The sequence below is a fragment of the Natator depressus genome, chromosome 2, assembly GCF_965152275.1.
Source record: "Natator depressus isolate rNatDep1 chromosome 2, rNatDep2.hap1, whole genome shotgun sequence".
Lineage (NCBI taxonomy): Eukaryota > Metazoa > Chordata > Testudines > Cheloniidae > Natator > Natator depressus.
Window position 1 is genome coordinate 131,687,934 of NC_134235.1, and position 20,356 is coordinate 131,708,289.

A 20,356-nucleotide genomic window follows, 5' to 3' on the forward strand; every position below is an offset into this window, starting at 1 on the left:
GAAGTGGACTCCCTTCTGCAACTCGGAGCAGTGGAAAAAGTATCCAAAGAATTCCAGGACAAGGGTTTCTACTGTCACTATTTCCTGGTTCCAAATAAATATGGGGGATAGCACCCCATCCAAGATCTTCAATAGCTCAACAGGTTGATCTGTTGGTTTAAGTTCAGAATGAACACTGGATCCTTAAGACAAATACTTTCATATTGCAAATTTACCCAGACCACAGGAAATACCTCATTACCAATACAGAGTGCTCCCCTTCAGCCTCTCCACACCTCTGAGTATCTTTATCAAGTGTCTGATGATCATGCTTGCATATTTGAGAAGACAAGGAATCTAGATTCGCTCTTTCCTTTATGATTGTCTGATCTGATCTGAAGTCAAATCACTGTAGCCGATGAACAATTCTTTCCAATTAATCTTACATAAGAACATGTTCCATCTACCCCAGTTTCCTGTCTCTTGACAGTGGGCACTGCCAGATGCTTCAGTGGGAATGAACAGAGGAAAAGGTTACTCACCCTGTGCAGTAACTCAAGTTCTTCAAGATGATTGTCCCTGTGGATACTTCACTTTAGGTGAATCTGTGTCCCTATGCCTGCGATTGGAGAATTTCAAATGCAGTGCCTAACTGGGTCGCACATGTGCTGTCCCCATCTTGCGCCACCTCTGGTGGTTACATAGTGCTGTGCAATCAATTCCCCGCTCCGTTCCTTCTCTACCACAGTGTCTTTAGCGTGAAAACTCTGAAGTGGGGGGGGGGGGGAGAAAGGAGGGTAGTGGAGCGCCCACAGGGACAACCATCTCTAAGAACCTCAGTTGCCAGTGTAGACATAGCCTAAGTGTTGATCCATCCTTATAAATAAAGACAGCCTGAAGGCAACCTCAAAGCATGCACAGTGGACATTAAAACCTGGGAACCTGTTGCACTGGACAGACCCAGATGGAGAGGTCTGTGCCAGGAGGCCACGTCCACTTTTGAGAAGTGGCATGTGAGGTCTCTGCAGGAGAAGAGAGCATGTCATAAGACCAATGCCTCAAACCCTCATTGCAACAATGGCTACACTTCCAAACATGCAACCATATTTGCAAATCCAGGGTCGGACTCACTTTCTAAGTAAGAAGCCATAAAAACAAAAACTCACAACTCAAGTCAACACTAGCTGAACATTCATCTGTCAAAGTGACAGGAGAATCCAGAATGCCAAACAATGCCACCTTGTCAAGCAGCTCCTTTGAAGTCACTGCTGCTGAGAGAAATGGAAGCCTTTTCAGAAATGTCATTTGCACAAAAACAAACCAAAACCCACGCCAAACAAAATACCCACAACATCAACAAGCCATATGACTTTTAAAATGCAGAATGTGGCCCATTGTCTAAAAGACCTGAAACCTAACTGCGGTCATAAAACCAGTGATCTTGAATACCAGCATTTTTTATAAGACAAGGGGGAGGTGCAAGTGCTCAGCCCTGCTAAAAATCAGATGTTTTAATATGGAATTAGGAGGCACACATTAAATAACAATTTTTGAAAAATGTAAGCCTTTGTGCTGAACAGGCTTTACAGGCCAGCATTACAAGGAATTTCTTGCTAGTTCTGTAAATCAGAGGTTCTCAACCAGGGGAAATGCATACCCCCAGGGGTATGCAGAGGTCTTCCAGGGGGTACATCAACTCATCTAGATATTTGTATAGTTTTACAACAGGCTACATAAAAAACACTAGAGAAGTCAGTACAAACTAAAATTTCATACAGACAATGACTTGTTTATACTGTTCTACTCAAACTCAAATGTCAGTACAATATTTACATTCCAATTAATTTATTTTTATAATTATATGGTAAAAATGAGAAAGTAAGCAATTTTTCAGTAATAGTGTGCTGTGACACTTTTATATTTTTTATGTCTGATTTTGTAAGCAAGCATAGGCGCCAACTTCCCCTCCCATGGGTGCTTGACCCCTTGCGCCACCCCGCCCCTGCCCTGCCTCTTTACCACCTCCTCCCCGGAGCATGCTGCATCCCCACTCCTCCCCCTCCCTCCCAGAAAGTCCTAAGCACCACCAAACAGCTATTAGGAGGCGGGCAGGAAGCGCTTGGAGGGGAAGGTGTGTGAATGTGGCACTCTCAGGGGAGGAGGAGGCGGCAAGGAGGGGATGGGGGCAGGGGGAGCTTGGCTGCTGATGGGTGCAGAGCACCTGCTAATTTTTCCCTGTGGGTGCTCCAGCCCCGCAGCACCTATATAAGTCGGTGCCTATATAAGCAAGTAGTTTTTAAGTGAGGTAAAACTTGGGGGTACACAAGAAAAATCAGACTCCTGAAAGGGGTACAGTACTCTGGAAAGGTTGAGAGCCATGGCTGTAAATCATCCTTGACAACATAAAGATGACATCAACCAGGGGAGGTAGCAGTCAGAAAGTGAAGGTTACTTGCTTGTAACTGGAGATCAAAAAAGCAGCACTGCATGTTTTGCCACATTTTGTCCCTCTGTCAAGATAGCATTGGCCAATCTCCTCTGATCGTTCAGTAAATCTTGCACAAATGTAGCCATTTTCCCACTGATGAAATTGGTAGCAGGCTATTATCACCTGGTACTTAGTTATTCTAATACCAAGAGATAAAGGGGGGAAAACTCTTTCTTCCAAGGGCATCCAATTCCCTCCCTTCTTTATCTGTAGGAGTCAAATGGGCTTGACCAGATCTAAGTTTATTACTCACAACTGCAACTGCCAAAGAATTTGGGGTGGTGAAAGTCTGAAAATATTAAGTCCCTTCATGTGGGATTTGATACAGTTTATCTGCCTTCTTAAAATAGGCTGGCAGGAAGTAGGATTAACCCAAACTGCTTTAGCAGGTTGCAAAAGACCACCCAGAATTGATAAAGACATCCTGTTCTTTGACGGAGCCCCAAGAATATTAAAGCCAATATCAAATGGATGTGAAGCCTCTTCTATAACCATTGAAGGTAAATTAAAAGTAGATGCCATTCAATCCATCAATTCATGTAAATGTGAAGCATCTTCTGACCAGAGATGAAACAGAAACAATGCTCACATTTTCATGAGGACAAAAGTCTGGTGCTCCAAAAGAGGAGCCAACTCTTCTTCTTCAGATAGTGTGTCAGGTACCAATGTCTGGGGTGCAGACAGCTCCAGTAGAATCAGATTCAAAGATTCTTCTACAACCAGACCGTTATCTGCTAGAATATCACTACTCCATCCATACTGTGGATGACTCAAGAACTTGCGAGGCAAGCCCAGTAAGATCACCAAGCCCAAGATGGACATTCTCTCCAATAATTAGGATCAGGGAACATGCCTCCACATACTATGGATAAATTGTCCACAAGACTGAGGACCACCAGCCCTGAGTGGCTTAAACTGGGGGTGTGGGAGCTCAGGTCTTTTGAGTCCTTCTTGATCCTCATACAACTGTGGAGCCATTCTGCAGTATATCTTAATGGAGATAACACTGGCGGATGAAGAGACATGAAAAGTGAGAAAGGTCTGCGCGGTGATCCTGTAGGAGTCTTGGGAGATAGAGGTGGAGATGACTGCAGAGAAAGACTTATCGCACCCTCTTTTCAGGAGTAATGGATTTAGGCCTTGGATTTAACCATCCAATTCTTTCCTTCTATCCCCCAACAATTTCTCACTTGGATCTGAACAACAATCAGATGTCACATCAGATCTGCTACTACCCTCATAGTCCTCTTCAGATATGACATCGCCACCAGGATTTGTAAAACAACAGTGCTGAACTTACAAACTTATGCATCACTGGATCTGGACTGAGACTTAAATGGGATCATAAAGTAGAAAGTGGAACTGACTTGAGTCTCAGAATCAGAACCGTGGAAGACTGATCCAAATCAGAAGCATCTGTTAAATCTGACCCATGGGATCTGGCACTGCCAACAGTAGCAATCGTCTTGGTTATCTTCTTAGAAACCAGCACAATTGAAACTGATGGTCTTGGCATAGGGTCCTTATCTGCGGTCTGGAAAGACGTTGCCTCCTACACTTTAGGAGCCTTAATAGGAAGATTCGATGAACTGGAACCTGAATGTGGAACATCAGTCAGAACCAATAAAGACACAAATCCCTGGAACTTCTTTGGCACTTTACCCTTACCTGACGAGCAGTCAGAGCCGATATAGGTCTCTTAGCCTTCAGATCTCAAGATCTCCCATTATCAGAAGGTGTAACAGCAAGAGCTTCCTCAAGTAGGAGCACCTGCAACCTATCTCCCTTTCCTTACATGTGTTGAGTGTGAAGATCTGGTAGATGGACCACCCTGAAAGAGAGTGACCTTTCCCAAGGAACTTCAGAAACATCATGTGGTCATCCATCATCATGAAGACCACTGGACAGGACTCACACCTCTTGAAGCTCAGTTTCTTCTTGTCCACTATCCATGGAACCAAACTAAAATCTAACTTAAATAACACAAACTACTAACACACTAACTTATACTGACACTAAAACTAACAACAGACCATCCTAAAAAGGCACTTAAGGAAGGAGAAAACCCCAGATCTGAAGAATCAGAGTGGTTCACTTTCATCTGGCGCTTGCGGTTGGAAGAACTGAAGTGGTAGAGGGCACAATGCCTCCTTATATAGCCTCACCCTCAGAACATTTGTGAACACTGAGGGGAGGGATGGAATGCATGTGCACCACCTTCTAACAGGCACTGACTGGAAAAGATTCCCCATTTAGGTTGCAATGGTAAGTGGGAATATGCAGAGCCACTCAAAGAAGAACTTAGCTGAACAATGAAGAGGAATTTATATACACCAGAACATACCTCTTTATGTTTATCAAGCTATTCTGACAATACACAGCCCCCTTTATTTCAGTGGTGGTATTTCAAAGACCCAAAGATTCCACATAATTAGAGATAGGCCTTTGCAGCAAAGATAAGACCCAAACCTTTTGAGAGCACCAGGATTTTGTTTCAGTACATTGCAGAGATGGGGGACAAAGAGTAAAGTTCAGCTCTGGATTCAAACTTCTGCCCAGACAGGGATTGTGTTTGGTCTCATCTCTGTGTAGGTGGTTTACACTGTTGCTATTGACATCCACTGTATAGAATTTTAGGCATACATGGCTGTTTTAAGTCAGAACTGCCCTGAGTTACAACAGAGAATTTTCAGAATCAGAGGACCACATAAGCCACCTTTGCACTATACTCCTCACTTGTGAACTGCATAGGGGCTCCTCAGCGATAAACAAGGATCTGCATCATGGACTTCAACAGGGAGAAAACAGGAACCATGGGGAGCAGGCACAGTGCAGCTATGTGAAGGAAAGAAAGAAGGAAAGAGAGGCTAGAGCCAAGGGAGAATGAGACACTAACAGGAGGAAAAAGGCAGTCCAGACAGTCATCCCATATATAGTTTATGTGGGTGGGAGTCTCAAAAAAATGGTTCAGAGATGTTGTGAGGCTTAATGCATGAATGTCTGTAAACAGTTTGAGATCCTTGGATGAAAGATATATACATTCACAATATTATTACAAGAACTTCAAACTATTCCTGAATATGTTCATTTTTCTTCTGTATACAATATTATCCATTTTTACTTCTGATAATCCAGAACAGACAGAATCCATTCTGGAGAACTTTAGATAAATCGATTAGCACTTTTGTAATATACAAGAGAACAGAGATATAGCCCATAAGTTTTTTGTTTTTTTTTTTTAAAAGACAAAACTAAGCTGATCCAAATACAGCAAATACTGATAACAATTGTCACCCTGGCAAAAAAAGTGCCAGCTCATGCCAAGGCCCAGGGCCCCACTGAACAATGACAAATGCATAACTGGAAACCAGTCTGGCTTACCTGTGGGTTGGTATAGTTAAAACGGATATTAGTGTTATAAGAATGTGTTTAGACTTTATTAAATGCTTGTATAATGCTGCATGTGTCAATCCTACTTATATCTATATAGCATGGCATATAGTTATATTCAGTATTTGCATTGTAAACCGCTATAACTGTGTAACTCACCAAACAAGAATAGAAACATAGAATTAATTAATGTAAAGGGCTGGTCCTGCAGATGAGAGGGCCTTTGAAACCAAATGAGCCACTATGTGCCATCAAAAGGACAAAGATTTTGTTGACTGCCCTCTCCAGTTCAGTTATATGAAGAGAAGTCAGACACCGAGACCTGTTCTATCAGTTTGGACTTTAGGGAGAAGGGGATAAAAATCCCTGACAAGGAGAAATTAGGTCTCTTTATGCTGTCTGGACTTTTAGGGGCAAATATTCCTAAACAAAAACAAGAAACCTCCATGTTGTTTGGCAGGGTTAGCCCTAAAAGACAAATAGAGCTTCTTATTATAGAGTTAAAAAGACAATAGAAGCTTTTAAGACTGTAACTCAGTTGTGTGTGCGCGTTTCATGTTTTAACCTTGTAAATAACTCATTTCTCTTCTTAGTTAATAAATATTTAGTTTATTATAGGATTGGTTACAGGTGTTGTCCTTTGTTTGAGATCAGTAAAAATGACTGGGGGTAAAAGTGACTGGTCCTTTGGGACTGGGAGTAACCTGAATATTATTGTAATTCTTCTTCGAGTGATTGCTCATATCCATTCCACAATAGGTGTGCGTGCTTGCCACATGCACCGGTGCTGGAAGTTTTCCCCCTAGCAGTACCTGTAGGGAAGCGCCCCTAGCGACTCCTGGAGTGGCACTGCTATGGTGTGGTATAAGGGGCACTGCATGCTCCCCCCACCCTCAGTTCCTTCTTGCCGCCAGTGAAGGTGCGTTGGAACTGCTCTGCTCCAGCTTGGTGGCAGCTTCCCTCTTGGACTCAGTTCATTAGTAGTACCTGTTGTTAGAAGTAATTTAGTTTAGAGTTAGTTTAGAGCACCCGGGTCGGGGCATGCCCCATGCCCTGGACTTTAAGTCATGCAACACTTGCAAGTGGCCGATGCCCGTGAGTGATCGGCACATGGACTGTTTACGCTGTCTCGGGGAAACCCATTTCAGCGATCGCTGCAAGATTTGCAGATCCTTCAAGCCTCAGACCAAGGAGGAGTGGGACATTCGGCTCCCAACCATTTTGATGGAGTCAGCCTTGACCCCAACACCGTTGTGCCACTCCGAGTCAGCACCGAGTACCGCGGCATTGGTGCATGTCGACCCTTCGGTGTCTTCCACCAGCCGGCACCACTCCCCGTCCACGGGACACTCCAAAAAGGCTAAGAAGTTTTCTCTGCCGAGATACCGGAGCAAGACCAGTGAATAGACTAGACCCACATTGGGCAGTTCTTGGTCCCCATCGGCCTCCCGACCTCCAACTCAAGTTGAGTGGAGTAGCCCGGCCCACTCTAAGCTGACCTCCCTGGACATCTGGGGTGCCCTCCACGCCCTGCAAGCAGCCCGGGATGTTACGTCTCTGCTGGTACTACGGGCACCGCCACTGTTGGCTCCCAGGTCCAGAGGCAAGCTGTCAGATACCGGTTGCCACCTGGATGGTACTGTTCACGGTCTAGGGAAGATTCCCGACGCCGTTCCCTGCTCAGCGACTGCCTCATGCGCAGTTCACGCCAGTCCCTGTCAACCCCCACCAGGCTGTCTGGCTGGGTACCGACTGGCAGGGGTTCCAAGCACCGCTCCACCTCAAGGGACTGGAGGCACCAGAGGTCCTTGTCTCTGAGAGGCTACCATAGCCCTTCGCGGTATGGGCATTGACGCCGTTCCCATTCTTCGTCTCGCTCGAGGTCCCCACTGTGGCACCGCTCCCACAGCCCCAGGCATCCATCACCAGCACCTCGCCATCGCGGATCCACCCGTTGGAGCCAGTCGCAGAGCAGCTGCTACTGGAGGTAGTCCTGCTCCTCCACGCCGGTATCACAGTCTCGTGGTCGGCACCATTCCCAACACCAGCACTCATCCCAGTCCAGGGATAGCAGCAGATCGTATGACAGCCCGGCCTCCCTTCGCAGTCAACAGTCGATGGGCCAGCCTAGTCAGGCTGAACAACCTGCTTCGATGGAGCCACAGCAGGTGCTCTGGCACTGGGCTCCTTGGCTGGCACCATGGTACCAATGGGCTACGTAGCCCCAAAGTAGCCCACTGTAGTGGCTCGCTCGGTGGCCAGAGCCTCGGAGAGACCGTCGGCCTCCCTTTCTCAACCTCCCAGGAAGGAGTTGGTAGAGTGCTCGTCCCCAGTTCCGCACCTGGAGGGGAACCAAGTGGTAGGACCTACGGCACCGGTGGGTACGCAGAGTACCGTACCCCCATCCTCATCCTCCCCGATGAGGCGATCACGGCCCCTCCTCTAAAGCCCACCAGGAACTGTTGAAAAAGGGTGGCATCAAGCCTCAGCCTTCAAGCAGAGGAGGTGGAGGAACCCTCGGACTCAATCTTCAACGTCCTCTCGGCTTCGGCGCTGGGCAGAGTTGCTCTCCCACTCCAGGAAGGGGTGGCAAAGATCTCGAACACTTTGTGGCAAACCCCGGCTTCCTTGTTCCCCCATCTCTAAGAGGGCAGAACAGAAGTACTTCGTGCCTGCCAAGGGGCATGAATATCTGTACACCCACCCTGCCCCCAACTCCCTAGTGGTCGAATCGCTCAACCACAGGGAGAGGCAAGGCCAACCAGCCCCTACTCCTAAGAATAAGGACTTAAGGAGACTGAATCTATTTGGTAGAAAGGTTTATTCGTCCTTGAGTTTCCAGCTGAGGGTGGCAAATCACCAAGCCCTACTGGGGAGATCCAGCCCCCTCCAGCTCTAGTTGGCCTCAGTGTTCTCCCAGTCCAGAGACAGGATGGACAAAGTCCTCACTGTTCCCAAACCGGTGACTGCCTCTCTGCGATGGTGGTCCTCCCTGGGGAACATGCTCCACGGGGTCCCGTTCAGAGGCCGGCCCCCATATGTGGAGCTGGTGTCCAATGCGTCAGATCTGGGGTGGGGAGCCCATGTGGGGCATGTTCAGACCCAAGGTCTGTGGTCCAACAGGACCTTGCCCTGCATTTAAACGTCAAGGTGATCAGGGTGGTCTGTCTGGTATGCGTGGCCTTCCACTCGCACCTGGAGGGCAGAGTGGTCAGGGTTATCATGGACAACACGGCCTCGATGTTCTACATCAACAGGCAGGATGGGGCCCTCTGCCAGGAAGCCCTCAGGCTGTGGGACTTCTGCATAGCTCACGATATTTGCATGGAAGCCCACGACTTACCGAGTGCCCAGAAATCTCAGGTGGATCACCTGAGCCGAGACTTCTCCTCCCAGCATGAGTGGTCACTACACCCAGAGGTGGTGCACAGGATTTTCCAAACGTGGGGCACTATCCTGGTGGACCTGTTTGCAACACGGCAAAACTGACGGAGTCCCCACTTCTGCTCCGGGGGGGTTGGGCATGGGCGCTATCTCCGATGCCTTCCTCCTGTCCTGGTCGGGCCAGCTTCTCTATGCCTTCCCCCCTATTCCGCAGAAAGGTCTTGGAAAATAAAAGCAGACAGGGCCCGGGTCCTCCTGATTGCCCCGGCATGGCCCAGGCAACATTGGAACAGGACTCTCATGAGCCTGGCGGTCACCCCGCCGTGGCCGCTGCCATCCTGCCCAGACCTGCTATCCCAGGACCAGGGCCGCCTCCTTCATCCAAACCTAGCGGCACTCCACCTCACAGCGTGGCTGCTGCTCGGAAGGGGTTCAGCACGTCCTCTTGGAAAGTAAAGGAGGGCCTACCTGGCAAAGTGGTCTCCGTTTTCCTGGTGGGCAGTTGATCAGGGTGTTTTGCCTGTGGCTGCTCCAATTCAGCTAATTTTAGACTACCTCCTTCACCTTAGAGCCCAAGGTCTAATGCCCTCGTCCGTCAAGATGGACTTGGTGGCCATATCAGCCTTCCACCGGCCAGTGCAGGGGCACATGGTGTTCTCCCATGCTATGACTGGCCGATTCCTTAAGGGTTTGGATAGTCTCTTCCCGTATGTTAGGCCTCAGTCCCACAGTGGGACCTGAACTTGGTGCTGACCAGGTTGACAGGTCCCCCGTTTGAACCACTAGCTACATGCTCCTGCTTGCACCTCTCATGGAAGGTAGCCTTCCTGGTGGCGATCACAGCAGCTAGAAGGATCTTGAAGCTCAGGGCCCTGACCTCTGGGCCCCCATACACAGTGTTCCATAAGGATAAGGTCCAGCTCCAACCACACCCTTCGTTCCTCCCCAAGGTGGTCTCCACCTACCTGCCGGTGCTCTTTCCCAAGCCCCATACATCCAGTGAGGAGCACTGCCTCCACATGCTGGATGTGAGACGGGCTCTGGCTTTTTACCTAGAACATACAAAGCCATTCAGGAAGTCCTCGCAGCTGTTCATCGCCTCGGCCGAATGCATGAGAGGTCGGCTGATCTCCACTCAGAGGCTCTCCAACTGGATCACCTAGTGTATTCATTCCTGTTACGACCTGGCGGGAGTCCCCCCCCCGCCAACTGTGAGGGCGCACTCGACTAGAGCGCAAACCTTGTCAGCTGCATTTTTGGCCCATGTCCCCATCCAGGAAATTTGTAGGGCTGCCACATGGTCTTCAGTTCACACGTTCACCTTGTATTATGCGATCGTCTCCCAAACCAGGGAGGACACCAGGTTCGGCAGAGCTGTACTCCGTCCCGAGTATCTGTGAACTCCTACCCACCTCCAACAGATATAGCTTGGAATCACCTATTGTAGAATGCACATGAGCAATCACTTGAAAAAGAAAAGACAGTTATATTTTCCGTAACTGGTGTTCTTCGAGATATGTTGCTCATGTCCATTCCACATCCCGCCCTCCTTCCCCTCTGTTGGAGTTGTCTGGCAAGAAGGAACTAAGGATGGGGGGAGCGTGCAGCGCCCCTTATGCGGCACCATAGCCCTCCTTTCCCGTCCTCCTTCCCCTATGTCGGAGTTGTCTGGCAAGAAGGAATTGAGGATGTGGGGAGCATGCAGCGCTGCTTATACCACACCATCGCAGTGCCACTCCAGGGGTCACTAGGGGTGCTCCCCTACGGGTACTTCTAGGGGAAAAACTTCCAGCACCAGTGCACGTGGCAAGCACGCACACCTATTGTGGAATGGACGTGAGAAACACATCTCGAAGAACACCAGTTACGGAAAAGGTAACTGTCTTTTTTTGGTGTAAAGTGATCATCTATCACACAGTCCAGCTTGCCTGGGTGGCAAGATAGACTGGAATGCCCAAGGGGACTGTCTGTGACTACATGGTAAGACTGTTTTTGCTTTTGGAGTTCACATTTGTTATTGGGTTAGTGAAATCTAATTATAGAACATGCAACCAGTTTGGGGTTTGTGTCCTACTTTTTGACAGTCTGGCCTGAGGTAGGCACTCAGTCATGAGCCACTCCAAAAAGCATGACAATAGTAATGGGAGCAAAAGAGAACTCTTATGGTAAAATAACAAAGAGGACATCCACGCACTGGCACATTTAGCCATTTCCTGTTGAATGAGATTTTCCTTGACGCTAAATGTAAAAAAGATATAATTGAGTAAAAGTGAATTTTTTTTTGTTCTTATTAAGTGGGCTTGATCTTTCCCTGAAGAACCAACATCTGGCACCTCCCTAAGTATAAAACGTGTCTGAAAGTCAGATTCCCCTGACACACACACCCCAGATTGGGCTCTTTGTTGTTTAGAAAAGAAAGGAATAAACTCAGGATGAGAAGCAAATACAGCCAATATATTAACATGCCAGATTACAGGTCTGTCTGATATAAAGTTCAACAATACACGTAGGGTTAAAAATCACAGCCATTTCATAACACTACAGTTTCTGATATTTTAGGTATTTATATGACCCCCATCACTGAGCTCCTCACAATTTTTAATATATTTATCCTGGGAACTCCTTTGTGAGGAAAGGGAGTGGTATTAGCTCTGTTTACAGGATGGGGAACTAAGACCCAGAGGCTCAGATCCTCAAGAGTATTTAGGCACAGAACTCCCACTGAAATCAATGGAAGTTAGGAATTTAAATGCCTTTGAATATCTGAGCCAGATTATACTAAGTGGGATTTGCAAAAGTACCTACATGCCTAACACCCATTGAAATAAAGGGGTATTAGGTACCTAGATGGTTTTGAAAAATCCCACCAGGCAGCTAAATGCCTTTAAAAATCTGACCCTAAGTGACTTGCCCAGGGTCATCTAGGGTGTTTGTGGCAGAGTAGGAACCCAGGTCTCCCACAGCACATGCTAGTTCTCTATCCATTGGATCATCCTTCCTTGAAATCAACACCAACAATAAAATTTTCATGGGACAACATGTACAATTCACAATGGAATATGAATGCGTGACTCCAGAGTACTGGACTTAGGAGTTTAAAAAAGCACCTAAGGAAAAAGCCTCACTTCAATTTAAAATACCTGCAGCTAACCCCAGTGAAGAGAAGACTAATACTATACTTGTGATTCCTTTTTAAGATTATCCCTAAAATCAAAATGTTATATCGTACCCAGTACACAATAAGCTAATCATAATACTAATAAAGTAGCTCCATCTAGTGGCCATAAGGACATCATCTAGTATTTTCTAGTGCTTATTGTGTACTGGGTACGATATAACATTTTGATTACGGGTAAGCTAATCACGGGTAAGTCACAATGGTGTAAGCCCTGCTTCACAGCAGTGCGGTACATCAACATCAACATAATCACATCAGTGCAAGTTTCTCTAATGTAGATTGGACCCAATTCTCCATTGGCTTGCACCTTGGATCATCATTTACACCTACGCAAAGTGAGGGTAAAAACCCTCAGAACAGAATAGCCACATTTTATGCAAGTGTAAATAACTCCACAATGTGCCAGGCAATAGAAAATCAGTGCTTTGTCACTGAACCATGCCTGTGGTCTTTCTTTATGAGTAACATTGAGGTCTGCTGAATTAGCAGGCTGCATTCTCTGCTAGTGAGAACAACAACACAGCTCCAGGAACAGAAACACTGAGCAGCCAGGACAAGATTCTTCAGCAACATTCTTAACAATTTAAGCATTTTTTTCTATTTTTATCTCTTTAAATGTTCAAAGTTGTGGAAAAATATGGGGGCTAGGAGTCAAACAATTATTTAATGACATTAAATGTTGAGATTAAAGAAGTTAAAGCTTTATAACCATTAAAATACAAACTGTCAGCATCAGACGTCAAAATATAAAAAGTTAATAGTCTTAAATCAACTGTAATAAGTTCTCAAAACAGCATTTTTTCTTACTTTGCCTAATTGTAAATTGCTGTTATTATTGATGGAAATATTGTTTCATTATTGTGTGTGTACAGTAAAATTGATGTTTACTGACAATAAAAATCTAATCCTTCCAACCCCAATTACTCCAATGTTATATCTTAACATCAAAAGAGTTTCAATGGCATGTAATGGAGTAGAGAAACAGGCCCAGAAATTTTAACAATGTCTAAACACTATGGCAGCATCAGTCAATATTTATGTATCTTTTGTCAACAAGTACTACATCATTGCAACACATTCCAAGTTCTAAGGAAAATATTGTATTTTGGAGTTTGAATATTTCAAATTATAACTCTTTTTGAAGTGATCACACTTCACAGAAGCTGCTAATAAAAGAATGCATGTTTCCTGGCCCCTGCAAATGAAAATTACTTATTTCCACTTAAGTGACGTTACAACAGAGGAGTCCTGCATTTAATCACCGGGACTTCTCTTTCTGTTCCATGGTTCGGGAGCTCTGTGTAGGCAGTGAATTCAATTCTGGGTGGAGAAGTGTGCAAGAGCGGTTAAAATAATTTTATATAATCATTACACCTAAATAAGTAGTTAGAAAGGGACAGTTCTTATGTTTTGAGCTAAATATTTACATTTTTGAGTCCTGTCCAGTTACCAATCTGAAGAATATAGCATAACTGCCAACATATGAAAGAAACACAGATATCTCGTCTGAAAATCAGTCATGCCCCTTCAAATAGGAATAGGTTGGAGTAGGAGAGTTTTTTGAAGGGACAGAATGAAAAAAAGAAAAGGAGTACTTGTGGCACCTTAGAGACTAACCAATTTATTTGCGCATAAGCTTTCGTGAGCTACAGCTCACTTCATCGGATGCATACTGTGGAAAATACAGAAGATGTTTTTATACACACAAACCATGAAAAAATGGGTGTTTATCACTACAAAAGGTTTTCTCTCCCCCCACCCCACTCTCCTGCTGGTAATAGCTTATCTAAAGTGATCACTCTCCTTACAATGTGTATGATAATCAAGGTGGGCCATTTCCAGCACAAATCCAGGGTTTAACAAGAACGTCTGAGGAATGGGGGAGAGGGGGGTCCATTTATTCTTTTACGTAGAGACTGTCCAGTTTGACCAATGTACATGGCAGAGGGGCATTGCTTGCACATGATGGCATATATCACATTGGTAGATGTGCAGGTGAACGAGCCTCTGATAGTATGGCTGATGTGATTAGGCCCTATGATGGTGTCCCCTGAATAGATATGTGGGCACAGTTGGCAACGGGCTTTGTTGCAAGGATAGGTTCCTGGGTTAGTGGTTCTGTTGTGTGGTATGTGGTTGCTGTTGAGTATTCGCTTCAGGTTGGGGGGCTGTCTGTACGCAAGGACTGGCCTGTCTCCCAAGATTTGTGAGAGTGTTGGGTCATCCTTCAGGATAGGTTGTAGATCCTTGATAATGCGTTGGAGGGGTTTTAGTTGGGGGCTGAAGGTGACGGCTAGTGGCGTTCCGTTATTTTCTTTGTTAGGCCTGTCCTGTAGTAGGTGACTTCTGGGAACTCTTCTGGCTCTATCAATCTGTTTCTTCACTTCTGCAGGTGGGTATTGTAGTTGTAAGAATGCTTGATAGAGATCTTGTAGGTGTTTGTCTCTGTCTGAGGGGTTGGAGCAAATGCGGTTGTATCGTAGAGCTTGGCTGTAGACAATGGATCGTGTGGTGTGGTGCGGAAGTGAAGAAACAGATTGATAGAGCCAGAAGAGTTCCCAGAAGTCACCTACTACAGGACAGGCCTAACAAAGAATATAACAGAACGCCACTAGCCATCACCTTCAGGAGACAGGCCAGTCCTTGCCTACAGACAGCCCCCCAACCTGAAGCGAATACTCAACAGCAACCACATACCACACAACAGAACCACTAACCCAGGAACCTATCCTTGCAACAAAGCCCGTTGCCAACTGTGCCCACATATCTATTCAGGGGACACCATCACAGGGCCTAATAATATCAGCCACACTATCAGAGGCTCGTTCACCTGCACATCTACCAATGTGATATATGCCATCATGTGCCAACAGTGCCCCTCTGCCATGTACATTGGTCAAACTGGACAGTCTCTACGTAAAAGAATAAATGGACACAAATCAGATGTTAAGAATTATAACATTCATAAACCAGTCGGAGAACACTTCAGTCTCTCTGGTCATGCAATTACAGACATGAAAGTTGCGATATTACAACAGAAAAACTTCAAAACCAGACTCCACCGAGAGACTGCTGAATTGGAATTCATTTGCAAATTGGATAAAATTAACTTAGCCACTCCCAGTCTCTATTCAAGCCTAAGTCATTATGCAAGGTAACCTATTTCCCCTACCCCACCCCCATTCCTCAGACGTTCTCGTTAAACCCTGGATTTGTGCTGGAAATGGCCCACCTTGATTATCATACACATTGTAAGGAGAGTGATCACTTTAGATAAGCTATTACCAGCAGGAGAGTGGGGTGGAGGGAGAGAAAACCTTTTGTAGTGATAAACACCCAGTTTTTCATGGTTTGTGTGTATAAAAACATCTTCTGTATTTTCCACAGTATGCATCCGATGAAGTGAGCTGTAGCTCACGAAAGCATATGCTCAAATAAATTGGTTAGTCTCTAAGGTGCCACAAGTACTCCTTTTCTTTTTGCGAATACAGACTAACACGGCTGTTACTCTGAAACCAATGAAAAAAATGTAAATATTTAGCTCAAAACATAAGAACTGTCCCTTCATACACAACTGTGACAGAAAGCCTCAAAAACATGAGGAAGAGAATTTAATCTTAGTGGCTATCTAAAGTAAATATATTGGGCCAAGTCTTACCATACACCAAATTCCCTTTTGTGCCACTCCAGCTCTCAAGGAACCAAGCCCTACTGAAGAGTTAGTCTTCAGACAAACTAATGATCACAGCTGGCCTGCAATAGGCTGACTAATTGGCTCCAGCACCTGATTGATTGGAAGGGTCAGCAGAAGCACTTCACTAGTTCCTCAAAGCATTTGCCCGTTGCAATAGTGTCTGTCTGTTCCCAGCCTTGCCTTATTCCAAGTAAACTGGTTCCGAGCCCCAGCTTTGGCTCTGATGCTTTGCTCTGGCATTGGACCTCTGACTTCTGTTCAATTACTAGGTATGACCACCCATAACCCAGTCACTGATACAAAAGCTTCTCTGAAGTGGCAGCTGGGGTTTTGCCTTGCACACAAGAATCCTCAGATGGCATAAACTCAGCTGTGTGCCTCCTGCTCTCAAGTTGCATTTATAAAATCAGTGAGAATTGAGTGCTCCTAAGGGACTGTCCATAAATCACTTAACACATCTTATGTGATTTTTTTTAAACTGACCCCACCTCCACTCCCAAGACACTGTAATACTGAAACAAACATGCAAAATTAAAAACCATCCTCTGCCTAATGGCTTATATAATTCATGGACAGCCCCTAAGAATTTTACCCACTGTGGTGTTACACATAATTTTGAAATATACTTATTTGCCCTTGTGCAGCTGAAATTATAGACTTTTCAGCTAATACTCTTTAATGGTATAATCTATTACTTTAGGCCCCAATCCTGTGATGACTTAAATGCTTCACTTTAAGCATGCAAATTGTCCTGTGAGCTCCAGGAGACTACTCACATTCTTAAAGTTAAGCACATGCATGATTCTTTGCAGGATAAGAGTTTTACTGGATTTATTTTAAAATAAATGTTAGTGTGTAGTTAAAATCTATTTTCAGTTTACAAAAATAAGTATATCACAACATAGGTAGAAACAAGAGCTACCTTATTTAAAAAAATATTTTTGCAAGTAGGACTGGGACACAAAGTCAAAAATGCAGAACAGATAGTTCAAGCCTTTTGAGGAATGAAAAAGAATTCCAGCAAAATTGACCCCACATATGTCAAATAATTATTTGTTTTGAGGTAGTGTTTAGAAGACCACCCGAGACTAGGGCCCCCTAGTGCTAGGCACAGTACAAACATATAGTAAAAGACAGTCCCTGCTCTCCACTGTTTACAATCTAAATAGACAAAACAAAAAAAGAGTGGGAGGGTAAGTGGACACAGAAAGGTGAAGTGACTTGCCCAAGGTCACAGAGTGGGTCAGCGGTAGAGAGGGAAATAGGTTCTCCTGACTCCCAGTCCAGTGCTCTGTGCTCCAGACCGTGGTGACTCTAATAAGAGTGAGCTGTCAAAGGCATTGTGAATATAACAAACCCCAGAAAGTTGGGTTGAAAAAATAGATATGTTAACTTATGGAAGCACAGTACCTCAAAAGTTACATGACCTTTTTTGAGAAAAGTTGATTAACTGACATGGTGAAGGGTTCCATCATTGGGTCAGCGGGGAACCTATTGAAACACGCTGACCTGTTCTCCGGCAACAAAACAGGACTAAAGTCTGGTTTCCCTGGGCTATTTCCTACCACAGTCTGGGTGGGGGGTTCCATAGTCCAAGGCTCCTCTGTCTCCTCAGGGTATACTGTGGATGGTAGTCCTGTCAACTCCTCTCCATGGTTGGTCTTCTCTGGGGGGCAGGGTGTTGCACAGCACAAGTTCAGCTCTGGAGTCCTGCAGCAGGCTAGAGATATCGGTCTCCTTTCCTAGCTCCCATTCAACTGAGCTGCAGGGCCCTCCCTTTATACCTCTTGCCCCGCCCAGTACTTCCAGTGAGGGAGGCGGTGCAAGTTTGGCTCTGCCCTCCGGAGGGATGACAGTGGTCCCTCGCTCTCAAGCCCTGAGGGAGACCACTCCACCACACTACAACTATACTAAGGGGTATACTAATAACTGAACAAACAGCTAAGATAAGAATTTTTTTAAAGAAAAAAATAAACGGGAAAGAGATTGGGTAGTAAATTATGAAGTAACTAACTGGGTTCTAACTGATACTCTAAAGTTAACACTAGACTAAAGATAAGCTCAGAGGCGCTTCCAAGTGTTCTGTCTCAAGCTGAAGGTGGTAGAGAAGGAAAGGAGGGGAGGGGGTTCGTCACACCACGCTATGTAACCACATGAGGCAGCACGAGACAGGGACAGCGCATGTGTGACCCAACTAGGCATTGCTACTAAAAATCTCCAATTCAAGTACTGGCGCACAGATTCACCTAACATAGCGCATCCGTAGGGACACTCCTCGAAGAACCTAGGGCTCTGGCATCCACACTGCAGTGTACACACCTGAGTCAAAGTTACCCTATCCCAGAGTGCCTAGTGTCCCCCTGCCCAGTGTCAACACTCTAAGCCTACAAACATGTTGCACTGTGGCAAAACTCTACTGCCAACCCTGTTTCCTAACTGTGACGGTGCTATTGATAGGACTCAGGTGTGCATAAGGAGCACATGAGTACATAGACCACATAATTAGCTTCTTTGGTGGCTGTCTCAGTAGAATGACTGCAGTTTGAGAAGCCTTTATACTGAACTATCATCTAATCTGAGAATTGGGCTCTCCACCTCTAGACAGTCACATTGGCAGGAAAATGCCCCTGTGCACCTGTTTTGAGGTTAATTAGGACATCAGTCTAAAGCACTCTCAAACTGTTAAAATGAAACTTGACAATTTGTAATGATTAAAATGGTGTGTGCAAAGTAGGTGGGTTTGTATGGTTGGGTTTTATTTATTTTTCTCTGTTTTGAAGTTTGACATAGAAGAAGTTACTCACCTCGTTCAGTAACGATGGTTCTTCGAGATGTGTGTACCTGTGGGTCCTCCACTTTAGGTGTCGGTGCGTCCCTGCGCCACAGATCGGAGATTTTCCATAGCAGTGTTCAGTCGGGGTGCACAAGCACAAAAGTCGTCTTGCAGTGCTGTTTTTGCCTCATGTAGTACACGCACGACCTAACCCTTCAGTTCCTTCTCAACCATCCTCAGCTGCAGACGGATCTCAGTGGCAGTGTTGCCTCTTCATTTTTTCTCTCTATAGGAAAAGTTAGATTAGTTGTAGTTTAGTAAATTTTGTTTAATTAGCTAGTTATCTAGTGTTCTTTAATAACATTTTTTTTTAAAGTTAGGTATTTTTTCCACCCTTTCCCCGTTGGGAAACTTTAACAGACACAATGCCCAGTTCACCCAGGTTTAAATGATGTGACTCTTGCCATGAGGCAATGCCTGTGTCAGACAACCATCCATCATGTGTCCATTTTCTGAGGGATGTGGGTCTCCCCCAAACATGTGCCCACTGCAGTAATCTTAAAGCCAGGGCAAGGCATGACAGATCTCTGCCTCAAGATGATTTTAATGGAAAAGTCCCTTCAGCCTCAGGGACCAAAATCAACATGAGCAGATGGTTCCCCAAACAAAACCTCTGCTAATGGGAGTGCTCAGTCTTCCAAATCGTCCAGGAAGCGAGCCACAACCTCCCCAAATAGGGAGACTCAGAGAAAAAAAGAGGTCCCCAAAAAGGTTGCGCTCCTCGGTGCTAAGCTCAAGTAGAGTGAGCACCTTTGAGGCTCTGGGCACCTCCGGTACTGTCCCTCTGCAGACCTCAGCAGAGCCCCGCCGCCCCGGAACAAAATCGAAATACTTCTCCTCCACAGCACCGATCACCCCAGTGCGGGAGTCGGCACTGAGATCGTTGGAACAGATAATGCCACCCCCACTGGCACCGATCCAGTCATCGGCACCGACAGACAGACCGAAAAAGGCACAGACCATCTCAACAAAGGCACCACCTGCATCTACACCAGCGGCACTGCCATCACAGAAACAAGTGACGCCACAGCAGTTTCGACAGCACGAGGATATAGCGATCACCTCAGTGCCGCAATCACCCTTGCTCGGTACTGAGGGATCTCCACGCCAAATAACTGAACAGTTATCTGCTTCTCCTGCTCCCCAGCCCATCTCCAAGTGATGAAGAGGAGGAAGTATAGAGGAGCCATTTCTCTTCCCACCACTCTTCACCAACGGGACAAAGACCACCATGGGAAGCTGCTAGGACCAAATCTCGCCAATCTTGCGAGATATAGCAATGGTACTAACAACCCTGGATGTGCCCACTGATGGCCTTCCCCATGCAGTGTCCCTGGGCGGTGTATAGGGCTCGATACACTAGGCCCTCGACCCCAGACCAAAGGGAAATTCGTTCTCCACCTTCTCCAA

At 45.8% G+C, this 20,356-nt stretch overlaps 1 long non-coding RNA gene across 5 annotated transcripts in view; it reads right to left on the minus strand.

Moving 5' to 3' along the window:
- The window catches only part of LOC141982707 (uncharacterized), a 65,694-nt gene that overhangs the window by 30,999 nt on the left and 14,339 nt on the right, over window positions 1-20,356 (minus strand). For all 5 annotated transcript variants that reach the window (XR_012638192.1, XR_012638189.1, XR_012638188.1 and 2 more), the window contains exon 2: window positions 18,918-19,172. This is a non-coding gene — a long non-coding RNA (uncharacterized LOC141982707). The remainder of the gene's footprint in view (window positions 1-18,917; window positions 19,173-20,356) is intronic.